At 41.8% G+C, this 10,182-nt stretch overlaps 1 non-coding gene across 1 annotated transcript; it reads left to right on the top strand.

Moving 5' to 3' along the window:
• Positions 1–2,142: 2,142 nt before the first annotated feature.
• On the top strand, positions 2,143–2,248 carry LOC118480027. The gene has a single exon (XR_004861668.1). It is a non-coding gene; the product is annotated as a small nucleolar RNA R71 (small nucleolar RNA).
• Positions 2,249–10,182: the final 7,934 nt, after the last annotated feature.

Genomic DNA, 10,182 nt, shown 5'->3' with positions numbered 1-10,182 from the left:
ACAATGGATGGACTAATGCCTTTTAAATCGGCTATCGTCCACCCAATCGCCGCCTTATGAGCCTTCAACACCCGCATCAATTCTTCCTCTTGAGCTACCTCCAAGTTGGAAGCAATGATCACCGGTAAAGTGTCATTCTCCCCCAAAAATGCATACTTTAGGTGCTTTGGTAGCTCCTTCAACTCCACACTTGGTGGACTTTCCAAAGAAGGCTTGGTGCCCGAATCGATTTCCACCGGTAATGTATCCGTTTGGTAAGTCCATGGTGGACTTCCTTCCTTCACCGCGAGAGCTTCTTGCTCTTTCTCTTTTACCTCTAACTCACATGTGTGAACCTGCAAAGACATATCACAAACACAAGAACCCAAAATTTCTTCTTCGAACACCTTCGGGTCGTAACCATCTATGAAATCTGCTAAGAAACACTCATCACCATACACATTAGTACCGTTAGTAAAAACATTTAACCTCATTTTTCTATTACCGAATGTCATGTCAACTGTGCCATAACGACAATCAATAATAGCATGTGCGGTGTTCAAAAATGGCCGACCCAAAATAACATTTTGTTGTTGAATTGGGTCCGCGGATGAGTAATCTAGCACAAGAAAATCAACGGGATAATAAAATTCATCAACTTTAACTATAACATCCCGTACGATACCCCGGGGAAGTTTATGAGACAAGTCGGCTAATACAACCGTTGTCTCAACCCGCTTCAATGGACCAAAATCGTATTGGTCATATAACCCCCCCGGTAGGATACTTACTCCGGCTCCAAGATCCAATAACGCCCTTGTGGTTTGAAAATTTCCAACTTGAATGTTTATTAGGGGCGTTCCCGGATCTTGTAACTTAGGAGGAAGGTCCCCTTTTAATACCGCACTTACCCGCTCCGTCAAGTCTACCAATTTAGGCACTTTTTGTTGCCTCTTTTGAGTACACAATTCTTTTAGAAACTTGGCATAAGCGGGCACCTGTTTAATAGCTTCAAGTAAAGGAAGATTAATTTTAACCTGTTTGAAGACCTCCCACATTTCCTCATTTTGAGGACCCCGTTTTGAAATAAAATTTTTTCTACCCGGGTCTAATAAAGCCGAAGGAAACGGTACTTCACTAGACCCCTCACCCTCATTTACTTTTTCTTTTTCTTTAATAATTTCGGGTTTTTCAAAATTGGGTTTTTTAGAAGAAACAATGGGTGGTTCGTTTTCTTCCTCTCTTTCTTGACCCGTTATATCCTCAACCACCCCTTCAACCAAATCCGGTGAAGGATTGGTTTTATACTCTTTCCCACTTCTCAAAACACTCACATGATGAATATTAACATTGTTACCTCTTGACGTACCATGGGATGGATTTACCTTAGTGTCGCTTGGTAATTGACCTTTACCCTTCTTCAATTCGGACACTTCGGTTGCAAGTTGACCCATTTGAGTGGTCAAAGTTTGGATTGCTTTGTCTCGCGCCTCATCCTTTTGTATGCGAGCGTCATCCATTTGGTTCCTCTTTTGCATCTCCGCTTGCATACTCTTCAACATTTCCATCATTTCATTTCCACCCGAAGACCCCCCTTGTTCTTGACCCGCTTGGTATTGCCTTTGGTATCCTTGGTTGTTCCCACCTCTATATCCACCTTGATTATTGTAAGGTTGGCGCGAACCATAATTTCCTTGGTTACCTTGAATGTTTGGGTTTGATTGATTCGAAGGGTTCCCATAACGAAAATTCGGATGATTTCTCAACCCGGGGTGATAAGTGTTAGAATTCATATTGAAATTTCTACCACCCCCTCCTTGACCTTGAATGGCATGAACTTCTTCAAATTGCCCTTCCACCATTCCTTGGCAATTTTCCGCCGCATGACCTATTTCATTACACAATGCACAAACATCATAAATTTTATTAGAAGTTTGTATGTTACCATCATCAACCGCATGCACTTGTGTTCGGGTAACGGCCGGTCGTGCTCTCCTTGAAGCTTGAGCCTTTCTCTTTGAGGTGATCGCCATTTGTTCCAAAAATTCCCAATCCTCATGCTCATAGTTTGTGCCAAATGTCCCATTTTTAATGGACATCAAATCTCGTGCATCTTCGGCACACAACCCTTCATGAAAGGCGTTCATTAACTCCCAAAGCTCAATCCCATGATGTGGACAATTTTTAATCATCATGTTCAAACGCTCGAAAGCTTCATGGAACATTTCGCCTTGTTGTTGTTGAAAGCTCCTCAACCCTTTTCTCGCATCATTGGTCTTTTGGGCGGTATAAAATTCGTCTAAGAATGTTTGTTGCATCTCCGCCCAAGTATAAATAGATGCCGAAGGCAAAGTGTAGAACCACTTCTTTGCCTTGTCCTCCAAAGAAAATTGAAATAGTACCAACTTGATATCATCGGCCGAAAATCCTTGACTCCCAAGAGTATTGCAAATTGAGTCATACGCCTCCAAATGGAAATAAGGCTCCTCCGTTGCTAACCCCTTGTATTTCGGCAAACTTTGTAACGAATTGGTTCTTACTTCAAAAGTTCTCCCTTGGTTGTTATGAGGAATGAATACCGGTGAAGGATTGTGCGTTATCACCGGTCTAAAATGTGCTTCAATTCCCCTTGCATTTTCCCTAAGATGCCTCCTTGGCACACCGAATCGACCTCGTGGACGAACTTGACCCATTGGTCTTTGCATGGGCCCTTGTGGTACCATTGGTTGTTGAATTGGCCTTTGAATTTGCGGTTGCACCTGTTGTGGTCGAACTTGTTGCAAAGGAACCGGACGTTGCAATTGCGGCCCTTGTGGCCTTGGCCTAATATGTTGAGGTATGGGTTGTTGTTGTTGCACTCCACCAACATTTGGAATCACTTGTACATGGCCTTGCATATAACCGTACTCCCCTTGCTCTCCATCACCCCCATAACCATGCCCTTCTTCATCAAAACCTTCAAACTCCTCATAGCCTTCATCATACCCATCTCCTTGAATTCCCGATGATTGCCCAAATGGAATAGTCGAGTATTGGAAACCCGATTGATTTGGTGGTCGATACGGTGTAGCATGGACAATAGACGAAATTGGTGCCATAGTATGGCTCGAATATGACGGACCCGCACCCGGGAAAAAATGGGATAATGGTGGTATAGTAGTAGAAGGGTTAAATGTGACGGTTGGTTCTTCTTGGGTAGTCATGGGCTGTGTGGTGTTGGTTGGTGTAACCTTTTGAAGTATGGTGGGTTCGGTAGTATTGGGTGGAATAGTAGTATTTGGTGAGGGTTGAGTGGATGTTGGTATAAATGATGAGGTGGATTCACCCGTAGTGGGTGGTGGTGGTGGTTCCATGATGTGTCGAAGTGGTGTAATCGGTGTAATTGGTGTTGTTGGTGAACTATTGATTGTATTTTCTCTTAGCAAAATTCTGTTTGCTCGCAAAGTTCGCTCGATTTCCGGATCAAACGCCAATGGTGATAGCTTGTGAGAGCTCCTAGTACGCATGCACCTGTAAATACCTGCACACTAAACACACCACGCGTAAACCAGAAAAATAACAACTTAAAGCAAAAACAAAAATAACACACGTTGCGCACTACTCCCCGGCAACGGCGCCAAAATTTGACGTGATGTCGTGGTCACGCAAATTTAATCCCAATAACAACTATGTAAATAGTGGCAAGTGGGTATCGAACACAGGGAGTTTGTGGAAAATGTGCTATTTGCGATGCTTCTCTAAGTTAAATAAATTAAACAAATTGCACGAAAATTAAAATTCACGAGTTGTTTTGATTTGTTTGGTTTTAAAAACTAAGATTAATTAACTAATTTGCAAAATGATGATTTGAGGTTGTAAACAATTTGGAAATAAACGGCTATCTTTAGTATCCGGTTTGCTTCATCTTTTGTGTTAACATTCACTAGAAAGAACTACATAGACATAGTTCATGTATAACCAATTGCAGTGATGAAGGGGGACGAAGTACTCAGATTCCGAGAACGTGAGGTTATCACCCGATGATCAATCAACCCTTACCCAAACCTAACTATACCCATGATATCTCGATTGCCAACGGCACCAAGAACGTATGGTTTCTAATTAGTTTGACGTAAGAATCAACACGTTACTAACAAGCAATTATACACCATAACAATCAATTCAAACGAAGAGGAATTGTTATTCTAGAAATATAGATAAAAACACAAAAGTTTACCACAAACCTTCAACATAAGATAACCATTCAAGTATCTAGCCACTCATGGCTTTAACACACATAATGCAAGCAATTGAAAAGGAAATAGTCTTCACAAGTTTCACCAACAAAAACTAAATGAAAAGCTAAAGATTGTTTGATAGGTGATCAAAGATTTAGTGAAAGTTAGTTCCAAGATGTTTTCTCTAGCTCCCAAGTCTCCAATTTATACCCAAATTCGTCCCCTACCAGCTTGTAACTGAAACCCATGATGAGTAACCATAAAATGTCCATAAAATGGCCAATCAATGCAGGAGTTACGAGTTTGGATCAGTCGGCGCCGTAAGCTACGCCAGGTGCCGTAGCTTACGGTGGTCAATATCATTCCGGGACTCAGCATAGTGCCGTACGCTACGGCTCATCGCCGTAGCTTACGGCGACCAATGTTCTTTACGGTGCTTGTTTCCTGTCTTACGGTGCACACTTTTGGCCAATGTCAAGGTGCCGTAGCCTACGGCAGAAGCCGTAGTTTACGGCCCTGAGTGGCCTTTTGCTCTTGTTTCCTTCATTTCCCTTGGTTCCCACGCATCTTGATCATGCCAGCTTCTAGCATCCGTTTAAGCTCCTTAAAACCCGCATCTTGCACACTTTAACACCTGCATCAACATCATTTTGTGATTACCTAATCCACGCAAATAAACGGATAAAATGTAGAATGTGCATTATGTTAAGCCTTTTAAGGGTTGTCCTACGGACCACCCGTCATGGACCACCCGTCACATCCCCACACTTAACCGTTGCTTGTCCCAAGCAACTCATCAAATCAAGTTCAAAACAAGCGATCAATGTAAACCAAGCAAAACCATGCAATCCTTTTACTAACCCCCCTTTTTTTAACACCCAAATAATATACCCCTCAGTATGTCTCTTCTCTCGGTTACAAGTAAGCACTAGCAATACGAGCTAGACACACAAAGGCTAACGGGCGGTTGCACAACTATAAGCTTGTACCTAAATCGATCCTTCTCCTAACAAGTGCTAAACATGAATGCAAATCAAAGGGACTTTCAAGGTTGTAACGTGGCTAGGTTTACAGGTGGGAAATGGACTATATATGAAGTAGCGAAAACTTAACCCGGTCTTTTTGTTACACAATAAAGCAAACTAACACTAACAATCTAAACTACTATATACAAGACAACTAAACATCATTCCTTTTTCATTTTTTTCATTGTTTTTCTCTTTTTTTTTCTTTTTTCTTTTTTTCTGATTTTTCTGATTTATTTTTTTTATTCAAGCAACCATACAATAAAGCTTCAAACATATCTACATCATACTACTAAAACTACTACTATTACTAACACTATAAGACCGGGTCAAATTTGGGTAAGTTTTTAAGTAAGTAGCTAGGGTTAACAAATGATAGGCTTTAGGCACAAAATTGGGCAACTAAATGTCCAAACCCCCGCCCCTCTCGCAACCATGCTCATATATATAATTAATGAGGTCCAACCCCCCCAAATCCCACACTCGCACACACTAAGACGAGGCTACCTAAATGCCCTTATCCTTTCTACATTCATGTTCAACTAAGGCCTCGAACCGTATTCAAGCACAAGTTCTAATGCACCCCCACCCGTAGCCACTCTCATCAAAGATAAGCATTATTTATATACAAATGTGGCTTCAACTCTCACCAAGAATGAAAGGGTATCAAGGATTGCCGGTGCACCATTCAGGGTTAATCCAGGGTGTTCAAATTCTCACAATATTTCGCTTGATTTAAAAATTTTTCAAAATCTCCAAAAATTTCCCCCCATCCCCAAACTTGGGATACATTGACCCCAATGTAGGGTTTTAGGAGGCTTTGATCACTAAAATTCATCCAACATCAAGAAAAAGCTCTTCAACTCAAACCCCAAATTTCTTTTTGGATTTTTTTTCATTTTATAATTTTTTTTATATTTTTCTTCTTTTTAACACCAATACACCACTGACTAGCACCAACCCAAACACAACATCACAACTAACACCACCCTACCACCCGACCATAAACAAAATAAACTAACAAATATGCACAAAAATATACAAAGGAGGAACACAACCTGACTAATAATAGCGCGGTCCCGGAGGCCCAAAAATGGAAGACATCATGTCGTTCCATTCTCCAAACGCAAATGAGCCACTACTACTCCCTCCTTGTTGTTGTTGGGCTCCCTCTTGTTGCCTCGGATCAATCCATTGTGAGTGGTGAAGCTGTGGAGTCGGATACGACACACTACCATCATAAGGTGGTAGAGAGGCATAATCCACATGTTGTGGATCCACAACCACTGGCCGCCCGGCGTGCCAGTCTGCATGCAATCTTCTCTCTTGATCGTCGTGGTACCGATTATTCATTTCCACTTCTTGGGAATACGCAAAAGTGCGATTCCATGCCTCATTACGATCAAAGCTTTGTTTCAAGGACCGCTCTATGCTCGCACTCATTTTTGTATTTTGATCATATAACGTCCGCTCCGGACCCGACCAAGTTTCAAAAACGGAAGCCGGAGGACGTTGATTTGCTATCACCTCTTGCATGGTACCTTCATAAGCCCACCCGGGCACATAAAATCGCTCCGTATAGTCATAGAAAGCGCCACCATAACCTCCATCCGGGCCCCCTTGTCCCAAATTCAAATTCACACCACCTTGTGGTTGCTCTACATAATCTTCATCCCCACTCGAGACCTCCGCCTCACTCTCGGGTTCATCCTCTTCACCCGGTAACAAATCTCTAGCACCCGCCTTTAACGCTCTCCATCTCTGCCCTTCCGACTTAAGCTTATGGTACCGCTCCGACTACGTGTAAGTCCAACCAATCCCCAATTTGTCGAGAGTAAAAGGCTGGTGTCGTTTAGTTGCTCCTCTATCTTCTGATGTAAGTGCCTTTTGTTGCTTCATTAACCCCGTAATGATTCGGCAATAGGGAACTATATCCCTTCCAAATTTGTTTCGGCAGATCCACAGGTGGTTCATGATTAGATAACGGATTGGGAAACGCGGGCCCCAGTAAGTAATGAATAGAGGACTGGTACTTCAGGAAACCTCACTTGCTCTTTGTGCCCCCTTCGAGGTATAACATTCAACAAACAAATTGCCAACAATAATTTCGCTTCGATTTTTAAATTCTTTCGATACAACACTCCATGATAAGTACCGGGCAAAAATAGCGTTGCCAACATGTCGTTCCAACGGGGGTGCTTCTCCGGCTTTACCAAAGGTCGTCAAGGGTGGGAACCATATAATCACGGGCTGGAAGGCTATCGTATTTCCCGGGCTTCTTCAACGTATCAAAGGACATCTCCACTGGAACCCCGTGAACTTCACCAATCAACTTCATTTGCGATGGCTTTTCATATGTGTTGCATTTAAGAGTCGCCATCCACTCTTGTATCTCGGTGATAAACAAATTGCTTTTATCTTTGTCAAAACATTTAAGTGTCGACTCCCAACCTAGAGCCCGGAACTTGTCAAACACCCCAAACTGACCAAGCTCAACTTCCCGGACTTCCTTCTCACATATAAAGGCCGCTGCCTTATTCTTCAACTTATTCATACGGTCATGATATAATGTTGGCTGCCAATGCTCCGGCTGTTCATCCAAAGGACCCGAGTCCCATATCGGCTTTTCAGTCGGGTCCAACTCCATTTCTTCCTCACTCCCACTTTCACTTTCATCGATTCGACCCATGTATTGTCTTTTCCATGGTTGTTGTTCCGGCTGTTTGCCCTTTCCCTTTGATGATGAAGACGAACTAGATCCCGCTTTCTCTTTCGTCTTAACCATTTTCCTACACACATTAGAGCAAACAACACAACCAAACGAAACAAAATTAGACTCTTTTCTCCAAAATATCCCCACACTTGCTTGTTACTATGGTTGTAGATGTTAGAGAACCAAAACTTTTACAGATCTTTTTTTTTCAAAATTTGGGCATGATGTCTCTACAATGTAGAGATTCCCAAAAGTTCACTACTTTACTAACAATCCTACATCTACTAACCATAATCATGTTCAAGTAACAAGTAACAAGTCAAAACTATGAACAAGCAAGTGGGTATGCACAAATATCAAGAATAACCTCAATCTTCACAATGCATCATCAAAATACAACAAATAAACTTCCATACCATTGTTTGAAGATGCAAGAATGCTTTTGAAACAAAAACTCCAAAAACCCCCAAAAGTTTTCGGACTAGGGTTTTGAATTCGGACCCGATAACTTCGTTTTTTCACCAATCTCTTCTCAAAATCAGAAAGTGTGTGAAAAATTAGCCAAGATAGACTCCTATTTCACTTGATTTGGTTGAGAATTGAAAGAGATATGGGTGATTAAAGGTTGAAGAAGAAGGTGGATCTTGTGGGTCTTGATGAAAGTGATGTTAGATGTTTGTGATGAGCAAAGAAGAAAGAAAAAGGAATGGATGGGGATTATCCACGTGACCTGATGTTTTATTGTTATTTATTTTTTTTTATATAATGCAGGAACCCGCAACGACCCGTTCATTCTCCAGGTCTACCGTAAGTTACGGTATCACCGTAATTTACGGTGGAACCTGGACAAATATCATCACCGTAAAACAGTAGCCAACTACCGTAAAGCCAAAAAAAACTTTTATGGCCACCATAAGTTACGGTGCCACCGTAAATTACGGTGGCACCTGGGCACGTCTGATTTGCTGCAAAATGTGATTTTTATGCATATTTTTTTATATTTTTCAAGTTTTTCCAATTTTTTTTATGTTTTTAAATTTTTCAAAAATGTGTAAAAATCACCCTACCCCCTCGAAAGTCCTGTGTTGTCCTCAACACAATGTTAGAATAATTCGTGACCCGAATATCCCCACACTTGTTTCAAACACGGATTTCAAGGAAATACGGTAATTGTGCAAACTATACAAAACAAACAAAATGAAATACTAACTATTTACACTACCAAACCTGGGCCTCTCATGGTTGCTCATCGTCAACCGGGCGTAAGATGTAGCCCGTTTTATCAAGCTCCAAGTTGTTGATGTCGTTCCCCTCCAAGTATGGCTTCAACCGGTGACCGTTCACCGTTTGTTGTTTAAGTGTTTGCTCGTCTTGGATGTCTACGTCACCAAACCTTCCAACTCTTCGAACGACGTACGGGCCCATCCACTTGCTTTTAAGCTTGCCCGCAAACATCTTAAGTCTTGAGTTATACAACCAAACTTTTTGACCCACTTCAAATGTTATCTTCTGCAATTTTGCATCATGCACCTTCTTGAGTTTATCTTTATAAGCCGATGCACATTCATACGCCTCGTCTCGAATCTCTTCTATCTCGCTTAATTGCAACTTTCTCAACTTCCCCGCCTCGTCATAATCCGCGTTTACCGTCTTAATTGCCCAATGTGCCCGATGCGCTAGCTCCATTGGCAAGTAACAACCCTTTCCATACACCATCGAGTAAGGCGTTGTGCCAATAGGAGTCTTGTAGGCCGTTCGGTATGCCCACAATGCATCGTCTAACTTACTCGACCAATCCTTCCTATCCGTTCTTACCGTCTTCATGAGAATTTCTTTGATTTGACGGTTGGACACTTCTTCTTGTCCACTCGTTTGCGGATGGTAAGGTGTGGCAATTCGGTGATTCACGCTATACCTCTTCAATAATTTCCCGAAGTTGAAGTTCTTGAAATGCGAACCACCATCACTTATAATAACACGCAGGATGCCAAAACGAGAGAAAATGTTGGATTGAACAAATTTACAAACAACCGAATGGTCGTTTGTTCGTGTTGCAATAGCTTCAATCCACTTCGAGACATAATCCACCACTATCAAAATGTATAGAAAACCATTCGAATTCGGGAAGGGTCCCATAAAGTCTATACCCCATACATCAAATATCTCTACAACCAAGATTGGTTGTAATGGCATCTCATCCCTCTTCGATATGCTTCCCATCTTTTGACAATTTATACAATTTCTAGCG

The sequence above is a fragment of the Helianthus annuus genome, chromosome 6 (genome assembly GCF_002127325.2).
Source record: "Helianthus annuus cultivar XRQ/B chromosome 6, HanXRQr2.0-SUNRISE, whole genome shotgun sequence".
Lineage (NCBI taxonomy): Eukaryota > Viridiplantae > Streptophyta > Magnoliopsida > Asterales > Asteraceae > Helianthus > Helianthus annuus.
The sequence above is the reverse complement of the archived record's forward strand: the minus strand, read 5'-3'. Positions and strand labels throughout refer to the sequence as shown.